Source organism: Biomphalaria glabrata, chromosome 10 (assembly GCF_947242115.1).
Source record: "Biomphalaria glabrata chromosome 10, xgBioGlab47.1, whole genome shotgun sequence".
Taxonomy (NCBI): Eukaryota; Metazoa; Mollusca; class Gastropoda; family Planorbidae; genus Biomphalaria; species Biomphalaria glabrata.
In genome coordinates, this window is record NC_074720.1 from 17585438 (window position 1) to 17607434 (window position 21997).

Here is a 21997-nt window from a genome sequence, read left to right on the forward strand (position 1 = left end):
AAAACCTATCCTTGGACATGGACAACAGCTTGCAGCAGTCTAAACATCGAAGAAAACTAACAGGCTAGAAATGGAATGAGCTGGTAAGTTGGCCAAAACTATTTATGGACGACAGAGCTGTAGGGATAATCGCATTAGTATGACCTGTGGCTACTTCGATGCCATAAAATCTCTCTCACACGTACGTTGCATTAATCAAAAAGTATTTATTTAATACTAAATATAACGCGTTACTCACACAGGCCTATGACATGGCCTATGCCCTTTTCGCTCACATATGACATTAGCCAGGCCTTCGTGAGGCCCTTTTCACTCAACATAGGACAAGAGCTAGGCCCTTTTCATTCACATGATATGAACTAGGCCCCATTCGTTCACATATGACATGAGATGTTCGCTCACACATAGGCTATGTTAACATCAACTCATCAAGACAAAAAAAAATGTAGACGACAGCAAAAAAGTTGGCGGGTCCAGACATCGTATCCATCAACCGTTTATATAGTTTATTCTTTTCAATGAAAATGTCAGTCTCTTAACATTTCAACAAAACGAATGCCCGAATTGATTTTCCCTCATTTATCTGTGACTATTTTCTTATTGCCTCGTGCCAAAAGGATTCAAGTGTCACAGCAACTATTGAACTTTATCTCCCTTACACGCAACATGTCATCTAGCCTTCAGAGTGCAGTCTACAAGTATTTTGAAATGAGCAATTTCTTAGGAAGCTTTCTCTTAGGTCCTGCACAAGACTAAAAAGTTTGATGCCTAAACACGATTAGATTAGCAGAAATGGCTCTACAAATGTGTGCACAAGGTTCTTCCTGCATAGCTAGAGGTTTAGATGTAGACTACATCGTTGATGAGGCCAACTGTTGACAAGGGTGTTATTAACCACCACCCAACAAATACACGTCAAAGCTCTCAAACGTCAAGTACACAAGTACAAAGACTCCAGCCCAAGACCTTAAGGTTGATAGCAAAGAGTATTTTAGCAATTTCCAGAGAACGAGATTTGACAGCAGCAATCTTGCCACGGTTTGTTCATAGTCGCGATGTTCCTAGCACAAGAAAATATTAGAAATGTCAGTGACAATAAGAAAAGGAATGCCTGATTAGACTGCACATTGTACTGTACGGTTTTGTCGCTACCGAAACATAAATAAATACACACAAATAACAATCATTTCAGTCTCAATCGGAAAATTGGACATTGGAAACTAGTTGGAACATATCTCGTCTAAGACGTCTTATGTTGGGCAAGCATTTAGAACAATTGCAATGTACTGAGATAAAAGTTGCATTCAATGGTATCTCGCCCAACCTTCTTTTAGGCCGACATTTCGTTTCTGTGGCGTCCCGGCCGATATAATCGGCCGACTTTAGACTGCTGATTTTCTATTCCAATCCACGTTTTAAAGTGACCATTTTTAAACTTCAGATCTATTAGACATTCTTCTTCCTGTCAGATCCAAAAATAGCCCATTTCCCCATCTGTTTTTGTGTTTACATGCTGATTATTCACCGGCGAATTTTTCTTGCAATGTCCGATGCTAGCCCGGGTCCATGAGATGTCAGAAAACATAAAGTTTCAAATACTTTTAGTTGTTCTTTTTTAATATTACAATTAGATTTAGATCTAGGAATAATGAGAATATTTTATATATTAGATCTAGATCTATTCATGAAGTGGCCGATGATTTATGTCCGTAGATCTAAAGTCTAGATCTAGACTAGAGACCGGACTGGATCTGCACCTAGACCTAGTCAAAATTTAGTGAAATTTAAGACATTTTAAGAATTGAAGCATATTAATGATAATATTGACTTCTTTATGCATTAAGTATTCTATTTCTTCAATCTTTAAATGCTTTTAACTTAACTGAACCAAAAAAAAAACGATTTTTATCTATTTTTTTCCTTCACTGTTACTTGTATTAAAAGGGTAACCAATTCACTAAAAAAAAATTTTTCAAATCTAATGGTCCATTTTTAACAAAATTATATATATTTATAAAGGAAAATGAATGGGCTATCCAATTACATCAAAACTTTTGTTATAGCTCTAAAAATGTTTCTCACAGAGGTCAGCAAACAAGCTTTTTTGTTGATAAAAAAATCAATCATACTTAATTAGTTCAGGGTCAAGGTCAATTGATCAAATTCAGGTGTTCAGTATATGATCTCTAGTGTTCGCTGTCCAATTACCTTTCAGAATATATATAAAACATGGATATCAACCTTCTTTTTATGGCCTTTTAAGACCATTTTCTAACATGCATAAAAAATGCTAAAACTCCCCGAACGCCACAGAAAGTTTCTTAAGACGCTTCGTGGGCTAGCAACGCCTTTTTAACATACATTCTAAGCATTCACACACATTCTACGCAACTTTGTAAGGGACAGGCATGCCATGCTTATATGACCTTTACTCTGGTTTTCAATGTGAAAATAAAATGAACAACTATGCACCGATTTAGACGACCAATTTAAAAAAATATATTAATTTAAAATTCGTTAACCGACGCTCTCCTTTGAATACAGACTGTAAAAGATTACGAACAGAGAAGAGAAATACCCCCCCCCCCTTTTTACTCTGCATTTCTCAGTTTCCAACCCAACTCGTTTAACCCTAAACACACTACCTGCGGTCTTTTTCATATCACCTCCTCGAAAAGATTCGAACGCCTTCCTTTTCGTTATATATACAATTTTCGTACGTTATTTTTTTTAATAGTTTGAAGGATAAACAAGATACCTACTCAAGACTGTTAGCGTCAAGAACATTGTAGGTGGTAATATAAACGTGCAGAATTGTATTGAAGTAGCTGTATAAGTTGAAGCATCAGAGCTGATGACGTATGAACAAGAGATGTCTCCAACCGAGACCAATCGTCACAGAAGGCCTTAACACTGACCTGCAACGTCTCAACCTGTAGGCAACGAGCTACTGGTCACCACTGCCCACAGGTTATGACGTCGCAGGCTAGTATTCAGGTCTACTATAACAACTGATCTCGCCCCAACCCAACCACGAGAAGCGAATGGAAAAAATAAGAATGGCGCATATAATGACCTAAGTACTTTGGGTACTATTGAGATCGAGGGGCGTGCACATAATGACCTAAACCTAAGTACTTTGGGTAGTATTGAGAGCGCGGGGCGTGCATATTACTTACAAACGACGGTGAAGATATCAATAGATTTGACAACTAGTTCCTAATGTTCCTCCCAATATGATAAACAAATGATTCTAACAGCCAGCTTACGCCCTGCTTCATTTTGTATCCAATAAACTGATTCTAACATGATACACGTGTACCGAGGGTTGAGAAAGAAAGTGTCGATATCCAGGGACATGGATCAATATGCCATAAAACTGTCCACATTAGGGACAACTTGTTTCGATTCACAGGAATCAACAGTGTGTTTTGACAATATGTCGACTCGTTAATATTTACAATTATTCTACACGACATATAGCCTTGTAGAGTAGTTCACATTCTAGAGGATTAAACGAAGAGCACAATTTACTTCAAGCACACACATTAACAGACTTTCTAGGGCACATTCTGGTAAAGTTGCACACATTAGGGCACATACTGGTAAGCGTGCACATATTAGGTGCACACTAATAAGAGTGCACACAGTAGAGCACACCCTAGTAAACTTGCACACTAGTAAGAGTGCACACAGTAGGGCACACTCTAGTAAACTTGCAAATATTAGGTCACATACTGAGAAACTTGCACACATTATGGCACAATCTGGTAAGCGTGCACTCAAAAGAGCAGATTCATATTATCTTAAGAGCAACGTGGGCAATAGCTTAACAATAAATAAATCTAGTGTGAATAAAAAACAACAACAGAGAAACACACACACACACACATAGCAATTAAATCTTTAAAAAACACCACCACCCAGATGAAATATAAGCCTAAAAACTATCCACCTCAAATCTGTGATCAATATTTTCACGTCGTCTTTATGACAGTGAGAAGGCAACAGGGCCCATAAATGAAACAATCTTATAAGAAGCCACACCAACCTTATCGATCTCCACGGGGGACCAAATATGTCACAACCTAAATTTGTGCACAGTTATCCAAATACAACAGGATGGGAGCAGACCTACCAGGGCGAGCTATTTGGGTCACACAGAAGTAAAGAAAGTCCCCCAGCTGTAATTCGTTGTATGTATGTTGTTGTTTTTTTAATTTTAACCTCATGAAATCAATACAATGTACCCCGACCTCTCTCTCTTTCACTAAGAGAGACAGAGAGAGATAATAACTGACACGAATGTGCCCAAAACGTTTTATATCTTGCTCGTTTCATATAGCACTTATCATTAGACTAGTTGCTAGGTGGACACTTGATTGTACCAATGCTTGGTTTATTATAAAGAAAGGGCTAGGGGTTGGATTATACAGCAGGATTAATAAATTTATGAACATCCGCCTAGCGTTTCAATACAAATGTCTATTTAGAAAATAAGTCACATAACTCCTCTCGGGCTACAACGGAATTGCCCCACCCCAAGACAACAAGACGATGTAAATGACACATGGCCTGGTGACAACAAAGTATCTATCCCATAATTCCGTAGGAACGAGGTCACCTGAGTATTGTATTAGTTTCTACCTCTCCAATCACGTTCACTCATCTTGAACAGCGGGAGGCCCAAACGCCCCCCTCCCCTCAAAATAGGTCTAGAAGATTTGCCCCTCCCTTCACCTAATAAGATATACCAGTGATGCCCAACTTATTGCCTCCTAAGGCAAATTTTAAGCCCATTTACAGTTCTGACATACGAGCCGCATCACAATGTTCTGTCCAAATGGAGCCTGAGCTTGTAGGGCTTCAAAATGTGAAGGCGCGGTCCTATTGCCCCCTTCACATTTTGAAGGACCGCGGTAAGGGGGCAATAGGACCGCGGTGACTGATCAATGTAAGTAAACTGTTTGAATGCTGGTAGTGTCGCACAACAAGCTCGCTACTCAAATGTAGAACTACTTACAAACAACTCCTAAGTGCTGGAGATGCATTTCCATTACAAGATGATAAGTTGATGCCTACTTAACAATGCTAGAAGATGTTGAATCTAACAAAACAATGCTAGAAGATGTAGAATCCTACAAAACATTGCTAGAAGATGACATGCTGATTCCTTCAAAACAATGCTAGAAGATAGACATGTTGATTCCTACTTAACAATGCTAGAAGATAGACATGTTGAATCTAACAAAACAACGCTAAAAGATATTGAATACTACAAAACAATGCTTGAAGATATTGAATCCTACAAAACTATGCCTCTGGCCTCTAATAAAAGATTCATAATAGTCAAATAGACAATCGCAACCAGATCCACAAGCACCGAGGTACAAATAATTCATAGGGTGATCTCCAAGTCCAGAGCAACCATTGGAAGAATACAATTCATCGTTTGGTATTTAAGATTTGAATGACTTACCAATGTATTGAATGATTAGCACATTATGAGCAGTGTTCTTATTGCAGTACACTAAAACGGTTTATCCTTTCCTAAATACACGTGTAAGATAATCTCAATTCACATTTTCATTCAGGAGCTTACAAATACATGGTCAATATGAACCAATCCCCAAGACATGCGCATACTAGTCTTGCCCATGTTACAAATCTGCTTCGCTTTCCACCGTTAAGTAACCGTGGTCCTCGTTATATGTAACGTCAATCTGGAACATCTATCTGGAGTCTAGATCTAGTCCTAGCTAAAGACATCTATCTGGAGTCTAGATCTAGTCCTAGCTAAAGACATCTATCTGGAGTCTAGATCTAGTCCTAGCTAAAGACATTGGAGTCTAGATCTAATCCTAGCTAAAGACATCTATCTGGAGTCTAGATCTAATCCTAGCTAAAGACATCTATCTGGAGTCTAGATCTAGTCCTAGCTAAAGACATCTATCTGGAGTCTAGATCTAATCCTAGCTAAAGACATCTATCTGGAGTCTAGATCTAGTCCTAGCTAAAGACATCTATCTGGAGTCTAGATCTAATCCTAGCTAAAGACATCTATCTGGAGTCTAGATCTAGTCCTAGCTAAAGAAATCTATCTGGAGTCTAGATCTAGTCCTAGCTAAAGACATCTATCTGGAGTCTAGATCTAGTCCTAGCTAAAGACATCTATCTGGAGTCTAGATCTAGTCCTAGCTAAAGACATCTATCTGGAGTCTAGATCTAGCTAAAGACACCTACCCATGATAAACTGGGTTGGATATCTATTCAATCAGCCATTCCAACATTAATCAACGATGTTATTTATCTATGCCTCGAGATCAGCAAAAAAAAAAAGGGGGGGGAGATATAATTCCATTCTTCATATCACCTGCAGGACGTGTCCTACCTAAGACATTTAGATCTCAATATAGTATTGAAGACTTTAACTATGGAAGGAACCGGAAGTCTGCATGTGTGAATGTCCCTGAGTTTGGGGGATGGGACAGTTAATCCGACAAAACGAGCTGGTCTCTGCATAGTAACTAACACAGTAAATAGGAAGATGCACCGCGCCAGTTGATTGTATCCAATGAGGCGGGAAGTTCTCCATAGACTCATTCATGGCAGGCTCAAGATTTGCTCTTCCACACCATCATAGCCTAGGGGGGGGGGGAATGGAGATGAGGGGGAGGGGAGAGAACCGAAGTTAACACAAGAATACGAAACTGTATTTTTCCACTGAATAAAGCTAAAAATTAAAGAGGTGAAAGTTGATATGCCAATACTTTGTGTCCATTTTAAGCATACCTATATATTCTTCCTAAAATGCTAGACTATATCCCCCAATCTTCCACCCCTCCCTTTTTTTAATTCCCCGTTAAATCTCACAACTTCTGAGAGACGATTCCACCATGATAAAGGGGAGAGCACTGCGAAAACAAGTTGAATCAATATTGCTGCCAACTGGGAGTCGTCACTTAGCTCGCTAGAGTTAGTTCCCCTGTGACCTGATTTCCCGAAATGCAGAGAGCATAAAAGAAAAAAAAAGAGAAAGAGAAAAGCGAGGGAGGAAAGAGAGGAGAACTGAAGGAGGCAGGAGTGAGTTTCTCTGAAAACAGAGTTGTGAAGGAAGAGAGGATGCTAGAATGAGATGAAACAAAAATAAAATGGATCTGAAACAGCTGACACAGAGGCCGAACGAGGGCCAGTCAGTGTGTATTGGTGTGTATGTGTACCAACAGTGAATGTGTGAGGAAGCTCGGGATAGAAGCCGTGGGAAAACAAAGTCACGTGGTCTCGTCGCGTATTTTTTGCTTTAATTCGTGGGATTAGTAGCCTTATTAACGAACCTGCACAATGATGAGTAAAAATGATATTTAGCGATATATCCATTTGTAGCATCAGTTACGGGCGATACATACATTCGTCTCCGCATTATGGGCCTGGCTTCCACAAAATTTATGCAAATGCTAAAGAGCGATGTTTAAATTAACTCTCTACAGCTTGCCATAATTTGCATAATTTAAAAACAAAATTTTTATATATACGAAACTGTTTATATATACACCCTTTGGTTAAAATTAAAAACAGTTGTAAACCTGGTGTAAATTCGTCTTTTATTCACTGTAAATTGATATATATATATATATATATATATATTTGCATTCTAGATCTATATACCGTACACAAATGTAAACACATTTGAGAAAAATGTAAACACATTTGAGAAAAAGGGAGACATGTATTAACAATGTTAAGGCCTACAGCCAGATCTCTTGTATTTTAATGTTTTCAAAGTTCTCCAACTACATAAGGCGAGTTTTGATTGGCTAGTTCTACATAAAAGTAACGGAAAGAGAAATAGCAAATCGCCAGCAATGAAATGCCCGCCATGTCTAGTCTGTATTTTGTTCGTCTCGAGACCAAGTAAATGTCAAATTGAGTTCCGCAATCCGGAACATTTTATGGCGATTGTTTTTTTTTTTTTTTTTTTTGGCGGGAGGTACCTAGGACTACGTGGCCTAGGGCGGTGGCTTACGTAGCCTACGTTTCTGTGTAGCCCCGAGAAGCGATTTAATTTTATCTATCTATCTATCTATCTAATCTAATCCAATCCAATCTATTAACCAATCAATCAATATATCTGTCTATCTCTCAATAGCTTTATTAATCTTGAGGAAATGTGTCTTATATTTTGTGAATTGTTACTTTCATTCTTTGTTGTATTTGACCACAGCATATATATATATATATATATATATATATATATATATATATATATATACTATTACATACCTTAACATGCCCATTGAGAATAAGGTATTCTATTATATACCTGCACAAACCAACTGAGAATGCAGTATTCTAAGATATTACAAGTGTCCACCGATTAAAGATATTTATCCCAAATGTGCACATGGTGACGTCACGTGTCCACTGTGAATGAATCGATTATATGCACACATCATTGAGCGTAAAGTAATACTTTGGACTTCACTAAACAAAAAGTGAAAACCACTTCCCTCGGGTTCAGGATGTTGAAAGTATCGTCACATTTCATCCTAACGAGTAAGCCATATAAATAACTTTCTATAGGTCTGGGTTTTGTGGTAGTGTGGGGGGGGGGGGGGAAGGCGAATTAATACTAATCTAGTATAACTATTCTACTGACCTATTCCTCCAAACTGACAAATAGTCTTCATCCTTCACACACACACCCTGGCCTTTTATTCCTTTTTTTTTTTGGGGGGGGGGGGACATAGAAATCCTCAAGACACGCACAGCTTCATGGGACCGTAGGACAAAGACAGTAGATCTACGCTTTCTTTTTCATTTCATAAGGAAAGTGCGTAAAGAAAGAAAGAAAGAAAGGGAGAAAGAGAAAGAAAGAGAGAGAAAAAAAAGAAAGAGAAAGAGAGAGAGAGAAAGAAAGAAAGAGAAAGAGAGAAAGAAAGAAAGAGAGAGAAAGAGAAAGAAAGAAAGAGAAAGAAAGAAAGAGAGAGAGAGAGAGAGAGAAAGAGAGAGAAAGAAAGAGAGATAAAGAGAGAGAGAGAGAGAGGGGGGGCAAGGTACTGGGGTGGGGGGAGGTAAGGGAGATAGAGACGAAACAACTTTTCTATGCGATCAAGTGATGCTTAAAATAGTTCAACTTAAGGTAAGGCCTAACAGATAGGATCAGGAGAGAGAGAGAGAGATGAAAGTGTATGTGTGTAAGAGAGTGTTTAGAAAGGGAGAGAAAACAATGGTTACACCAAGTAGTAATATCAGCACGCTGTCTTCCAAGAAAATAGCTTTTTTTTTTCATCGCCACATTTTGTTACATCCAAGTAAACCCAGCATAAGCATGCAAGAAAACCCAACCTTTAGTACACGTAAACACGAGCCATTACATATAAGTAAACCCAGCCTTTACATTCAATAAAACCCAAGGCTTAAATGCGCGTAAACAAGGGGCCCATACATACAAGTAAACCCGGTATTTAAATACAAACAAATCCAGCACTTAGAAGTAAAACCGATCCCTGGGCTTAAATTTAAGTATACCTAGTCCTTACAAGAAAACTCTTTCCATATACGTAAACCCAGATAAAACGGACTACTCGAGTACAAGAACACAGTGCAGGATAGCAGCAGATCATAAAACTGACGAGTTAGACAAGGCAAAGTTTGAGTAATTTTATTTTTTTTTAGTAAGACAATAATGTACGACATTAAGTAATTTGTTTGTATTTTTACAATTCATCTATTGAAAGCAGAACTTCAAGGAATCTGAAACGTACATGGACGCTGATTTAAAAATCGGCTTTAATAATTTTCCAAGAAATTTAACAGTTGCTACATAATTGCTGAGAAAAGCTCGTTGGCCACATGGGGAAAACTCTAGATTGACCGTTATGATTTTTCAAAGTAAAAAAATAAATAATAATAATAATAATTAATTTGGTTATAGAGCTAGACCTAGATCTAGATCCAACATCGGTGTTGAAAGAACTAACGCGTTCTTGAAAGGACTATTGCTTCCATTTAATAAATGAATGTTCAGGAAAATTTAGCGCATCGTCTAGATTTAAAGGCATATGATCGGAATTATTCAATAAAATAAATACAAAACATGACACAGTCAGGGTGACCCGTCAAAATAGCGCTGACAAAATAGAGCCGACAAAATAGAGCTGACAAAATAGCGCAAAATTTCCCGACAAAATAGCGCGGAGTTATATATGATGTATGAAAGTACCGGATTATTAGTAATTTAATGTCCTGGGCATCAGTTTTGTTGATGTCTCTATCTTTTTCAATATGAATAGATCTGAAAGTAGGCTATATTTGCAGAGAACCAGAGTACTTTAAATTTTATATCATTCCCCTTTTTCACCGTTGATTAAAATGCATAAATGCAAAAAAAAGGGTTTTGAAATGTGGTGACCCGACAAAATGGGATAGGAAAATACGAATGTGTGTTATACTATAATCAGAGATCTGCGGCATCTTTCTTTGATCAAAACAGGGCGCCTTTTGCCGTGACATTGGCAAACTTAGGTGTGTCAGGATTAGTTAAGATGGCGATCACATTTCTGATCTCGCCAAACGTTTTTTTGTGCGCTATTTTGCTATTTTTCCGGGGTACTTCATAGTCAGCCGTAGTGTACTGATAACTGAGTTGTTTATTACATTTAAGTTGCTTAAAGTTTATTGAAAGATTATCTAAGCATTGCTTATATTTTTACGTAAATCTAGATTAGATCTGCATCTAGATTATAGATCAAGATTAGACCTTAAGACTCCTAAATCAGAAGTTTAGATGTAGTTCTTGATCTCAATGTCCATATAATGAAAGTATCAATAAAGAATAGCCCAAGTTAGCATTGCCAGCTGACCTAGTGGGCAGCATCGTTCGTTCTAGCAGCTAACATTTTTAAAATTTAAGTTGTATTATGGAGGTATTGTCTTTTTTTAAAATGCAATTTTAATGTTGTTCTTGTTTCTTCTGCCAGAAAGTATATATATATATATATATTCAATCCTACTTTTTTTAAAAATAAAATTGTAAACTAAAACATTGTATTTGTCATTGAACAACAGAGACACAAAATTAAGATAACGAGCCATACTCGGCTATCCGAAGTTTTAGCTTGAAACAAAGGATTCAATATTTTTTTTTATTGTAAAGAAAACTTAAGCTAATAGGAATGTATTATTCCGATATACTTAAAGCACATACTAGTATTGAGTCAGCCACTGAAACTAATGTAAACAATGAAACAGGAAGTGACTAAATTTTAATGTCCACTAAGACTTCGGGGGAAAATCCTTTAATGAGAATTCGTTCATATCAATAACTGGAGGATGTGGAAATCTGGGCTAGAAATATCCCTAACCAAGAAATCACAAGTGTTGTAATTTTTTTTTTTATGTCTTGAATGTGAAGAAAGTAGATAAAAAACAAAAAGATTTAGCTCATTGTACTGAACTGCACGAGACGTCCTCACTATTCAGAGACAGTACTTGGTTTGGAGATTTTCATACATGGCGGAACAACTATAAATAATACGATGTATTTGGTCTATCCGGTGTTGATAAGCTATGTTTGTAAGAAGTAGACAATAATTTGAGTGCACTTTTTAGCCCAAATGAATTCCAGTAGGAAGGAAGCTTTTAGACTTTGACTCTAGGAAATAAAACTTATTTTAACATAAATGGGCAACTAATTAAGGAAACTTGATCCGAATATCATCTGTCACACATTGAGATAAAGCTTACATCTTTTTGAATTGATTGGCAATAGTGAAGTTCATTTGGTATCCATGACATTAGTTAGTTTAGCGTGAAAATCTCCACATAATGCATCGACGAAATTCTTATCGCAGAGCACACACAAGCAACAGCGAAGCTTTTAAGGAACTTGGCGGATGCACAGGTCAAGCATAATTTTAATCTTAAGTACAGTTACCATTCATGTCCAAACCTAAGGGCCAGATAATATTCGTACACGCGGGTCACAACTTGTCTTATAGAACCGAGGTTCTTGGACTTGAAACGTAATGCAAGCAGATGTTTCAAAGGGCGGAAATGATCCGCGAGCCGTAGTTTGGGCATCACTCAAGGCTTGTAAGTTCATTGTACCGTGTGGGCTGCATAATAAATTAGGATTAAAAGAGAGAAAGAAAGAGGGACAGAGAGAGAAATGCGCCAGTATTTTGTCTTGTTTTGGTCAGTAAGCATGACGCGAGTGGTTAAGTCACAAGGTCAAGACGTGGTCAAGATGTGAGTAAATGCAGGGAATGACTCACATGCTACGCGTAGCCCCCCCCCCTCTTACCTCTTCTGCGGTATAACTTTAACGGCAGGATGAAAAAAAAAATACCGAGACCTAACGAATGTCATCAGCATGGCAGAAACAGTTGTAGTGTGTGTGTGTGGGTGTTGGTCTATATGTCAACACATGAATCTCATGTATGTGAGTACCATAGAATGTGTGTGTGTGTGAAATCGAGGGGTGGAGGACCTTGTCTGTATGTGTGACAGTATGGAAATGGCGCTAGTGAATGTTCGGGGAAGGGCAGGGGCGTGGCGAGTGAGCCAGACTTCTTTTTTTAAAGGGGAGAGAAAAGCGACAAACGCTGAGACAATAAAACGGGCCAGAAGGGGTGGGGAGGGTCGAGTCGACCCAATTTAAGTGTTTTGTGAGCGATGTGCCTGGATCTCTCCGCAAATCCCTGCCATGAATCATTCAAAGGAAGCAAATAAAGGGCCATCTGTAAGTTAGTGTTAACTAGGCGCCGCGGTGATAACGTCTCACAGAGACGTCGCCGGAGTCCACATCGACTTTTTTTTTTGGGTTAAATCCCCAGCATCATTTGTGGACCATTTATCTCCAGCATCAACACTCAAGGCCTATCTGACACTTAATGGGATGCACTTCGTCAAGAAAGCTTAACCAGCGGCAGGGCCCAGAACTCTATTGTGCATCACTCTCAAATTAACGCACATGTATAGATATTCTAGTTCACTGCGCAACCCCTGCTGTAAGATAGGGTGGTCCAGTGGAAGAACGAGAGGTCTCAGATTGTCACAGGATTGAATCCTGAAAAGGCTGATGTGATTATAGTACATTGTTAAATATCTATAAATAAAAGCTAACTTAAGCAAGTAAAGAAAGTGAGTTACTGTAGTGTATCATGGGAAGGCAACAAAGTGATGTAATACCTTGTAGAACGGGTTAAATACTTGGTAGTCAGTTCAATGACTGTAACACGAATATTTCAATTTATTAGTACGTATTTGAGAGGGAGAGAGAGAGGAGAGAGAGAGAGAGAGAGAGAGAGAGAGAGAGAGAGAGAGAGAGAGAGAGATGAGATGAGATTAAGGACAGGGGTACAAGAGAAAATAAATGTGAATGGATAATTAATAGAATAAAGGAGAGAGAGAGAAAGAGAAAAGAAGAAGCGAGAAAGTTAGGGAGAGCCTGACGAGAGATTTAGTTTAGAAAAAACGAAAATGTAAGAACTTGGAAGGTATGAAGATCATCAATAAAGGCGATGTGATAGAGAGAGAGAGAGAGAGAGAGAGTGTGTGAGAGAGAGAGAGAGAGAGAGAGAGAGAAAGAGAGAGAGAGGCGATAACAAATGATTACTATGGAATCTATAATTAGACTTTCCAACTCTACCTAACCACTAAAATCAAACTACAAGTCCCTAAGTTTCTAACGTGTCAGACTGACAAAGTCTAGTCACAACCAGGTCTCACCACGCAGTCTGCCAGTCCACCATTGAACCCCCTACGCATGCTAGGAACAATAGCAAATAAACACAAACAAAATCACATGGGGGGAGGAGGGGCAATGAAACAACAACAGCTAAGTATCAGATGTCGTGGCTCTTGTGATGCTGTTATTAAATAATGAACACATTCTGACAAGTTAAATCAACAGACCTAACACGCCACCCACAGTGGGCGAGTTTGTCAAATTATACAAAATGGCTAACAAGATAAAGAGTGGCCACTGCTAAAATGAATCATGCACTGTCCAGTACTGGTCATGTATAAAATAAGGGCGATTAATGTGATGTTTTGTAATATAAGCAAGTTAAGTAAAACAAAAAATACTTTAAAAAACAACCCCAAAAAACTCGCTTCTAACGAGAGACATAGTACCATTATTTATTTTTGAATCAATCCGAACTGTACACAACAACGTAAGTTACTCTCCTGGTCTTGCGACTTGTACGCGTCTGCTACTTGACATGTTGACCAGAGTTCCATTCACACTTGGAAAGGGGGGGGGGGCACCGTTCACTCGCTATCCTATTTCTACAGACGTACTTCACGATAGATTAGTGCATTATCTATGTAAAACAAAATTATTTAAAGAAGACTAATTGGTTAATGTTTTTAAATTGATTCATGTGTTGTCATGGACAATGAATAATAGTGGAACGTTTCGAACTTGTCAAAGAATTTTCGTTCGGGTGGGGGGGGGTGAGGGCATAGATGTAGCACCGTGTCAAGGGCCAAATCACAGTAACAAATTTAACCTAGGCACTGTTGATAGAATTTTCAGGGGCCAGAAAGCAAAGTGTCATTGGCCAAATATGACTCGCGGGCCGTAGTTTGGACATCACTGCTGTAAAGAATACAAGTAGAGCAGAACCCAAAATCAAAGTAGTGGAAGCAACAACTGAGCAGAACCCAAAATCAAAGTACTGGAAGCAACAACTGAGCAATACCCAAAATCAAGGTGGTTTTTTTTTTAAATTGATTAATGAATCGCCTATGAATAATTAACTATGCAGTCACATCTCAATGAATAGCATTTATTTCCCTTTTTCGATACCAAACCAAATAGTTAATAATTAATTAACTAATTGGCTTAATTTTGTTTTGTTTTGTACAACAAATAATTGTGTAAAGTCTCAACTTGAATAGGTGTGGGAGAAAAAGCGTGTACACAAAAATTGGATCAGAGAGACATGAGTTGAAACAAGCTTTGTAAATAGAGATGGAGCCTGCACTTGATTTCAACAAGGTGATTTCACTAGAAAATGATGGTTCAAACGCACCCTCCCCCCTTTTATTTTTCAAACACACTACCAAGAAATGAAAGAATCTAACCAGAATAGAAGGGGGACATTCACAGCACATAGGATAGGAGCACATTCCTGGGTTTTGAGACACACACGAAACTATGGCAGCACCAGACTTATCTTAATATTTGATCCAACAGGGTCTCCCTGTAGTGACTGTGACATTAGCAGCTGTGGGTGGCCAAATGTCACGGGTTAAGACATCCTCCCAGCGTGTCACGGTGTACCAATCACTTAGTCAATGCACTGTACATTTGTTACCAGACATAGTTATCCCGACCCCCGCACCTACACGAATGTTGATCTACATACAATCATTGGATGTCTCCGTTCAAGCAGCTCTCGTGTATCGCTTGATCACAACTTCATTGTTGTTGCCTTCTAATGTTGTATAAGCAACAAAATTGAAGCCTTTTCGCCTGGACACGACCACAGAGAAGTGTTGTGGACGGTCGTTTGACTTGTAGCACCAAACTGCTGGTAGACAACGAAACCGCTGTAGGCGTATTATAAAATGGCTTAACTGATCAAACTTGAAATGACTTGAGTACCTTCTTTTGTGAACCAATGAAATATAAATGTATGAAAATATAAACAAAATCAACTTGAGATTAAAAGACAACACGTCATTTCACTCTGGCAATCTCAAGTCGTCTGTCCTACCTAAGACCGCTGACGACAATGCCGCTTATATTGCATCATTCACACTGCTAGCTAACCTCTTCCCACCTTCACCATAAAAAGAAAAAACACACACACACTCCATAGCAAGCAAGCATAATGGATTTATCGGTTTCCGAATCAAAAAGTGCAGCACAGCGACCAAACGCTTTCGCCTACAAAACTTAACTTAGCAGTTGCAAGTACGCCAAGTCCCCAGACACGCGGTTTCTAAAGGTTGAAAAATCTCCTAGGTAAAAATTTTCCTACTTGTAGAGTATATGGCTAGTTTACCCGTATATTTTTTACCATTCATTTAAATCTACTTAGATCCAGCGATTTCTCTAGTTTCAAAACATCGGCTCACTTAGCACCAAATGTCGTGGCTAAGCTTGATGTATAAGTTGTTACTAATTATAAACCTCCGCGAAAGTTCGAGTGTGAACCACGTTACGTCTGATCAAATACCAGCATCGCCTAGAAAGACCTGAACTCAGCCAATGAATAACTCACCTGTTAATCCTTTTTTTTTTCCAGTTCTGATTAATCAAAATAGGCAAATATCCAATGAATGTATCCAAGGCGCTAAGCATGGAGCGGTCCAGTGGCTTAAGTTATCCTATAGTGTTTTTATCATCAGATATTTCTGTAAGACAAAACAAACAAAAAAAAAACAAGATTAAAGACAACGTTGAAAGTTATGACTTGAAGTATCCAAATGACAAGTTGGGTATCCATGGGGAAACTAAACGGTGAAGAGACGAGAGATCTCTAACAGAACCTTGGTTATTACAAGGAGTTGATGCGAAAACATTCGATTGATCACACAACATCCTACTTCCTTAAATGCTACTGCACCAATATATTCCTCAGTGCTACTTTATCGTATATATTCTTCAGTGCTACTTTATCGTATATATTCTTCAGTGCTACTTTATCGTATATATTCTTCAGTGCTACTTTATCGTATATATTCCTCAGTGATACTTTACTTTATCGTATATATTCTTCAGTGCTACTATATCGTATATATTCTTCAGTGCTACTTTATCGTATATATTCTTCAGTGCTACTTTATCGTATATATTCCTCAGTGCTACTTTATCGTATATATTCTTCAGTGCTACTTTATCGTATATATTCCTCAGTGCTACTTTATCGTATATATTCCTCAGTGCTACTTTATCGTATATATTCTTCAGTGCTACTTTATCGTATATATTCTTCAGTGCTACTTTATCGTATATATTCTTCAGTGCTACTTTATCGTATATATTCCTCAGTGCTACTTTATCGTATATATTCTTCAGTGCTACTTTATCGTATATATTCCTCAGTGCTACTTTATCGAATATATTCTTCAGCGCTACTTTATCGAATATATTCTTCAGTGCTACCATATCAGTACATTCTCCAGTGCTACTGCTTCGGTATAAATTTCAGTATTACTACATCCGCATATTCCCCACGCTACTATTCAGTGTTATTATAGCAGTAGGTCTATATTCTATACAACATTAGTATTTATTTCTGCAGCATCTAAGTCTCTTTAAATTAATTGCATTATTTGAGAATTAACCTCCAGCGCCAGCTGGCGACCAATGATTTGCTACTTAGATCTAGGTGGCTATTAAACAAAATGTTGAAATGACTCTAGCAAAACATGTTTCATGTGCAGGGGTTCTCAACAAAGTGATCCGCGGTCACAGAACCTTGACGAGGGAGCAAGGGGAAAAGAAATTCAAAAAACAACAAAAAAAACTACTTTGGAAAAAAAAAAAGGTAGAAACCACAAGAAGTCCATATCTAAGTATCTGACCAAAGTTCATCCCTAAGTATAGCTGTGAAGTAGCGGAACGTAAAGTCACACATAAGTCAACTCTGCAAGGATCTCTATCTGCAGTAAGCAACGGAGTCAACAAAAAAAGCTAACTGTGACATTCATACTTTCCCACCTTGACTACTGCATGCAATGCCGTGCTAGAAGGTATACCCGATGACAAAATCGCCAAGCTGCAGAATTCAGAACAACGCTACACGTATAGGTCTAGGAAACCAAGACGTGATTCTGCTGCTGCGCTCTTGCGTACACTCCACTGGCTTCCTGTGAATACAAGACTCGACAACAAGGTGGCCCCCACTTTGTCATCAGTGTATCTACAACAAAGAAATGCCCTTGTACCTTAGCGAACTCACCACTCCTAGTGTCCCTCATAGAGCCATGTCACGATTCTACAGTTACTGTTTGCGAGCTTTTTCAGTGCATGGACCAAAGGTTTGGAAATCACTTCCCATTGATTTAGACAGACAACATGCTTCACTACCTTAAGAGGAACATTAAGACTTATCTTTTCAAACCTTTTTTAGATTAGTTTGTCATTTTAACTTTTGTTTTATTTTTGTTATATTTTCATAGCGCCTTGAGCATACATCAAGTTTGTTAAATTTAATGGAGTTCATTCAACAGTTTTTAACTAATAACATTGAGTCACGTGCTTCCTTATCTCTTATATACAACTTACGACCTAATCCGAATAAACAATGGTTATCACGTGACATTTTTCCCCCGTTGTTTCATCAATGGTCATCACGTGAGCGTTCATCTTGGTGAATGAGGTATATTATTAACGTCGATGCATCAATCAAATCATTTGACCGACTTGTTCACTATGTCCACGAGTTCAAGTTTTGTTTCATGCACTTTTTTTTTTTGGCCTGTAACTGAGTTTGGAAATGATCAGACACCGCAAACAGAACATTTGGGCATCGCGATTAGTGAGTTGAGAAACACTGTCAAAATGGATGACAGTTCTATACTTTTTGTTTTGTTTTGTTTTTGTAAAGAGAATCACTGAGTGGACAAACACAGTACGAGACAACGTGTACCAGAACAAGGTGTTCACCCGAAATCAATACAAACAATAGCACCTCCATTAGAGCACATGTCAACATAAGTCTCTCCGGAGTTTGGTAACGAGTCTAAATAACAGGCGACATTGGAAGTAAAATAACACTGAACTACCTCCCCACCCCCCTCCCACCCTTGTCGTACATTAAAAGACTGGACAAAATATGTCAGCATGTATCAGGGCAAATAAAAGGAGATTTCAGTTTGTATTCAAAACTATGACTACCAAAATATGTCAGCATGATAAGCCAAACAAAAAAGAAAATGTACATCTGAGCCCGGGGCATGCGTGAAATATAAATACGTAACAGTACAATTTAAAAAAAAAAAATACTTAAAAAACAACAACAAAGTTTATATTGAGTGAAATTGCATTAATTATTTTGAATCAATCCTATAATTATTTTTGAATAGACCTAAATCATAGACTATCAATAATACATTTGTGCGATTGGTAATATTTTAATCAATTATTTTTGTTTAGTACTATTTATTTCTATGCTTTTAGCATGCTCAGTGCGCTAAGTCAAATCACTTTTGTGGACCAGTTGGGGAAAAAAGGAGGGGGGGGGGGGAGGGGTGACGAACTATCTGGGAGAAGGTTTCCGAGCTGCTTTTTCAAAAGCAATTTTTAAAATAAGTTGCTCAAGTCTGAATCAGGGGTGCCACCCATGAGACCAAGTAAACCCTGAAACCCGAATTTCCAAATTTTACAAACCCTGAAATCATAAACCCCAAACTTTACCAACCCTGAAACGTACCGCGTATACAATTTAAGCACCAAAATTTTACGAAAGAAGAACAGTACTAAATTACTACCTAGATCTATATCATAATATGCCCCCCATGTTTGAAATATGTAATTAGTAAGCCTATCATTATAATAAATAGAGTTTGTGTGTATTTATTGATAAAGTTTGTAATACAAGTTAAGAGGATTTAGTACAATTTTATATTAACAATGTTTGTACACCCCCCTCCCCCAAACACACAGTTATTTTAAATGATGTTTCTCTCTTAACATTTTTTCCCTCATTATTCATTTGAAGCAGCCTACTTTAATCAACATTGATAAAACTGATTCGATCAATGTACATGCATGGACCTGTAAATCTATTGCAACAAGATAAAAATGATTTTTAAATTTAGTCCAGATCTACTCCAAAATGAACATTTAGATTTAGTTTCTAATATTTAAATGTAGACCTAGATGGCTAGAATGTGCTGGACTGCTTATAGATAATTATAATTTATTTGTATAAATCTATTGACCAATCGATCTATTTTTTCTAGCCTCTAAGTCTTCAGGCGAACGCAAACTTACTAATTTAATTCTTCAATCATTGATTCTAGTTCTGATCTAAAAATGATGTAAATATCCTAAATCTAGATCCTACTTCTAGAATACTCTAGACCAATATAGCTCTAGACTAGTCTAGACATAGGCTAAGGCTCTATGTCTATATGGAACCTATACAAATATTAAAATATAAAACACGGAAAGAAAAAAAAAAATTTCTCACTCGTTAATTTTTTTTTCTTTCTATTTCTAGATCTAGAACTAGCCGCTAGGTACGCGAGTAGATCTAGACTATATCTATACTAAATACAAGACTTTACAGTCTAGATCAGATCTAGATTGATCATAGAAATAGATCTGACTCCAAATCGAGCCGATTTGAGGCACAAATCGAGCCGATTTGAGGCACAAATCGAGCCGATTTGAGGCGCGTTCCGTAGATCTAAAAATTCTCTATAGATCGAGAATGTTTACACTTTTTTGTCACTTAAAAAAAAAACTGTACCGGTAAATAAAGCTTAGTGCGCATGCAAAGTGAAAGTCTCGCGAATCGCGAGATATGTGACTGGTAGAATTTGTTTAAAAATGGCGGCTCGCGCGATCGGAACTAGCAAACTAAAATTAACGGGGGAAAATGTCCAGAAATTTCGAAAAAATCTAAATCAACTAAAACCCTGGATTTTAACAAAATTGTAGAAGGCAAACCCGGAGGGGGGAAAATCGGACCCCCTCAAAACCCGGATTTCCGGGTTATTCCGGAAAAGTGGCACCCCTGGTCTGAATTCGAACTCGAGGCCTCGAGCCTCCACGCTGAAATGACTACGTGCTAGCCAAGTACTTATATAAGGTTTTATAGTTATCTATTGTTAGTTTCAATGTTTTGCCAACGACCCAATTCTTTAAACAAGGCTAATCTCCCATTGCTTAGTATTGTCTCTTTATATAAACAAAATGGATTAATTACGACTGTTTGATTGAAGACTTTGTCAATGTTTTGATTGATCCACGTATTGTCATCGACAATCAATAATCGTGCACATTTGAAACTTGATCCGACAATGGGAAAGTGGGAGTACTAACGTGTACAAGATTCCATCCAGACAGACGGCAATGAGTTTATATATAGATCTAAGTTGTACAAATGGAAACGATTTGCTAGGTGAACAAAAGACACTCAAACGTATATTGTGTTCCAATGTACAACAACAGGATAACTCAGAAATGAGCAGACGACATCTAACATCCAATTACAAATTTACAAAACTCCTCAAGCGAAGAGTTTCTATAGTTAAAAAAAATAAAAAAATTCGGCTGTTTCTAATGGCAGCTCGAGTATTGATTTCTTTCTTGTCATCCTAGCCCTCTTTTTTTTTTTAATTTTATTTTAGGAAAAAAAAACTTTTTTCAATGTCTGTGTGTGTTTATGGGTGTGTATAGATGAGTGTTTGTGTGTGTGTGTCTGGATGAGTATAGATGAGGGACTGTGTGTGTCTGGATGAGTATAGATGAGGGTTTGTGTGTGTCTGTGTGTGTGGTCAGTGTGGTGATTTCAAATTGGATTTTCCAGCGAGCTTCTCCCATACTGCCAACAAATATGAGCAGGATAGACTTTTTTCCCCCATAAAGCAGCGAAAAATAATAATAATATTTTTTAAGTCATCGCCTTATAATATAATTTACATTTCCACAATCCAAAAGAAAAGAAATGGAGATGACGAGCTCTGTACGCTCCAATCATTGAGATCTTTTGAATGTGTGTTACATATTTGTCTGCAGTTTCAAGTTGGCCAAGTTTTTCTTTGTGATTGGCTGGTCCGTGAACCAGAGACAGGCGTAGATGTCGAACACAACCAAGCAGTGAGGGGAAACAGCATTGTCCAGCAAGGACCTGGTCAGATTGATATCAATGAAAAGAAAGTAACGAATTAAAAGAGATGTGAAAACATATTAAGATTTTGTAAAGGAAACGATGCCTATGCCCTACTTGACCAGGTCCAATAAATCAACTGATAATATTTAACTCTTTCTCTCCGTAATTATTTTCCTCGTTTCGATAGCATT

At 37.8% G+C, this 21997-nt stretch overlaps 1 protein-coding gene across 7 annotated transcripts in view; it reads right to left on the minus strand.

Annotated features, from left to right (window-relative positions):
* Positions 1-21997, minus strand: part of LOC106062186 (B-cell CLL/lymphoma 9-like protein) — a 160203-nt gene that overhangs the window by 15266 nt on the left and 122940 nt on the right. For 4 of the 7 annotated variants that reach the window (XM_056045253.1, XM_056045250.1, XM_056045252.1 and 1 more), the window contains one exon: positions 16242-16374. The exons of 2 other annotated variants lie outside the window; for them this stretch is intronic. The gene's annotated coding sequence lies outside the window, so the exon portion shown is untranslated. Of the gene's footprint in view, positions 1-8280; positions 8574-16241; positions 16375-21997 lie in introns of those variants that run through there. One more of the 7 variants, XM_056045255.1, reaches the window with a different exon arrangement.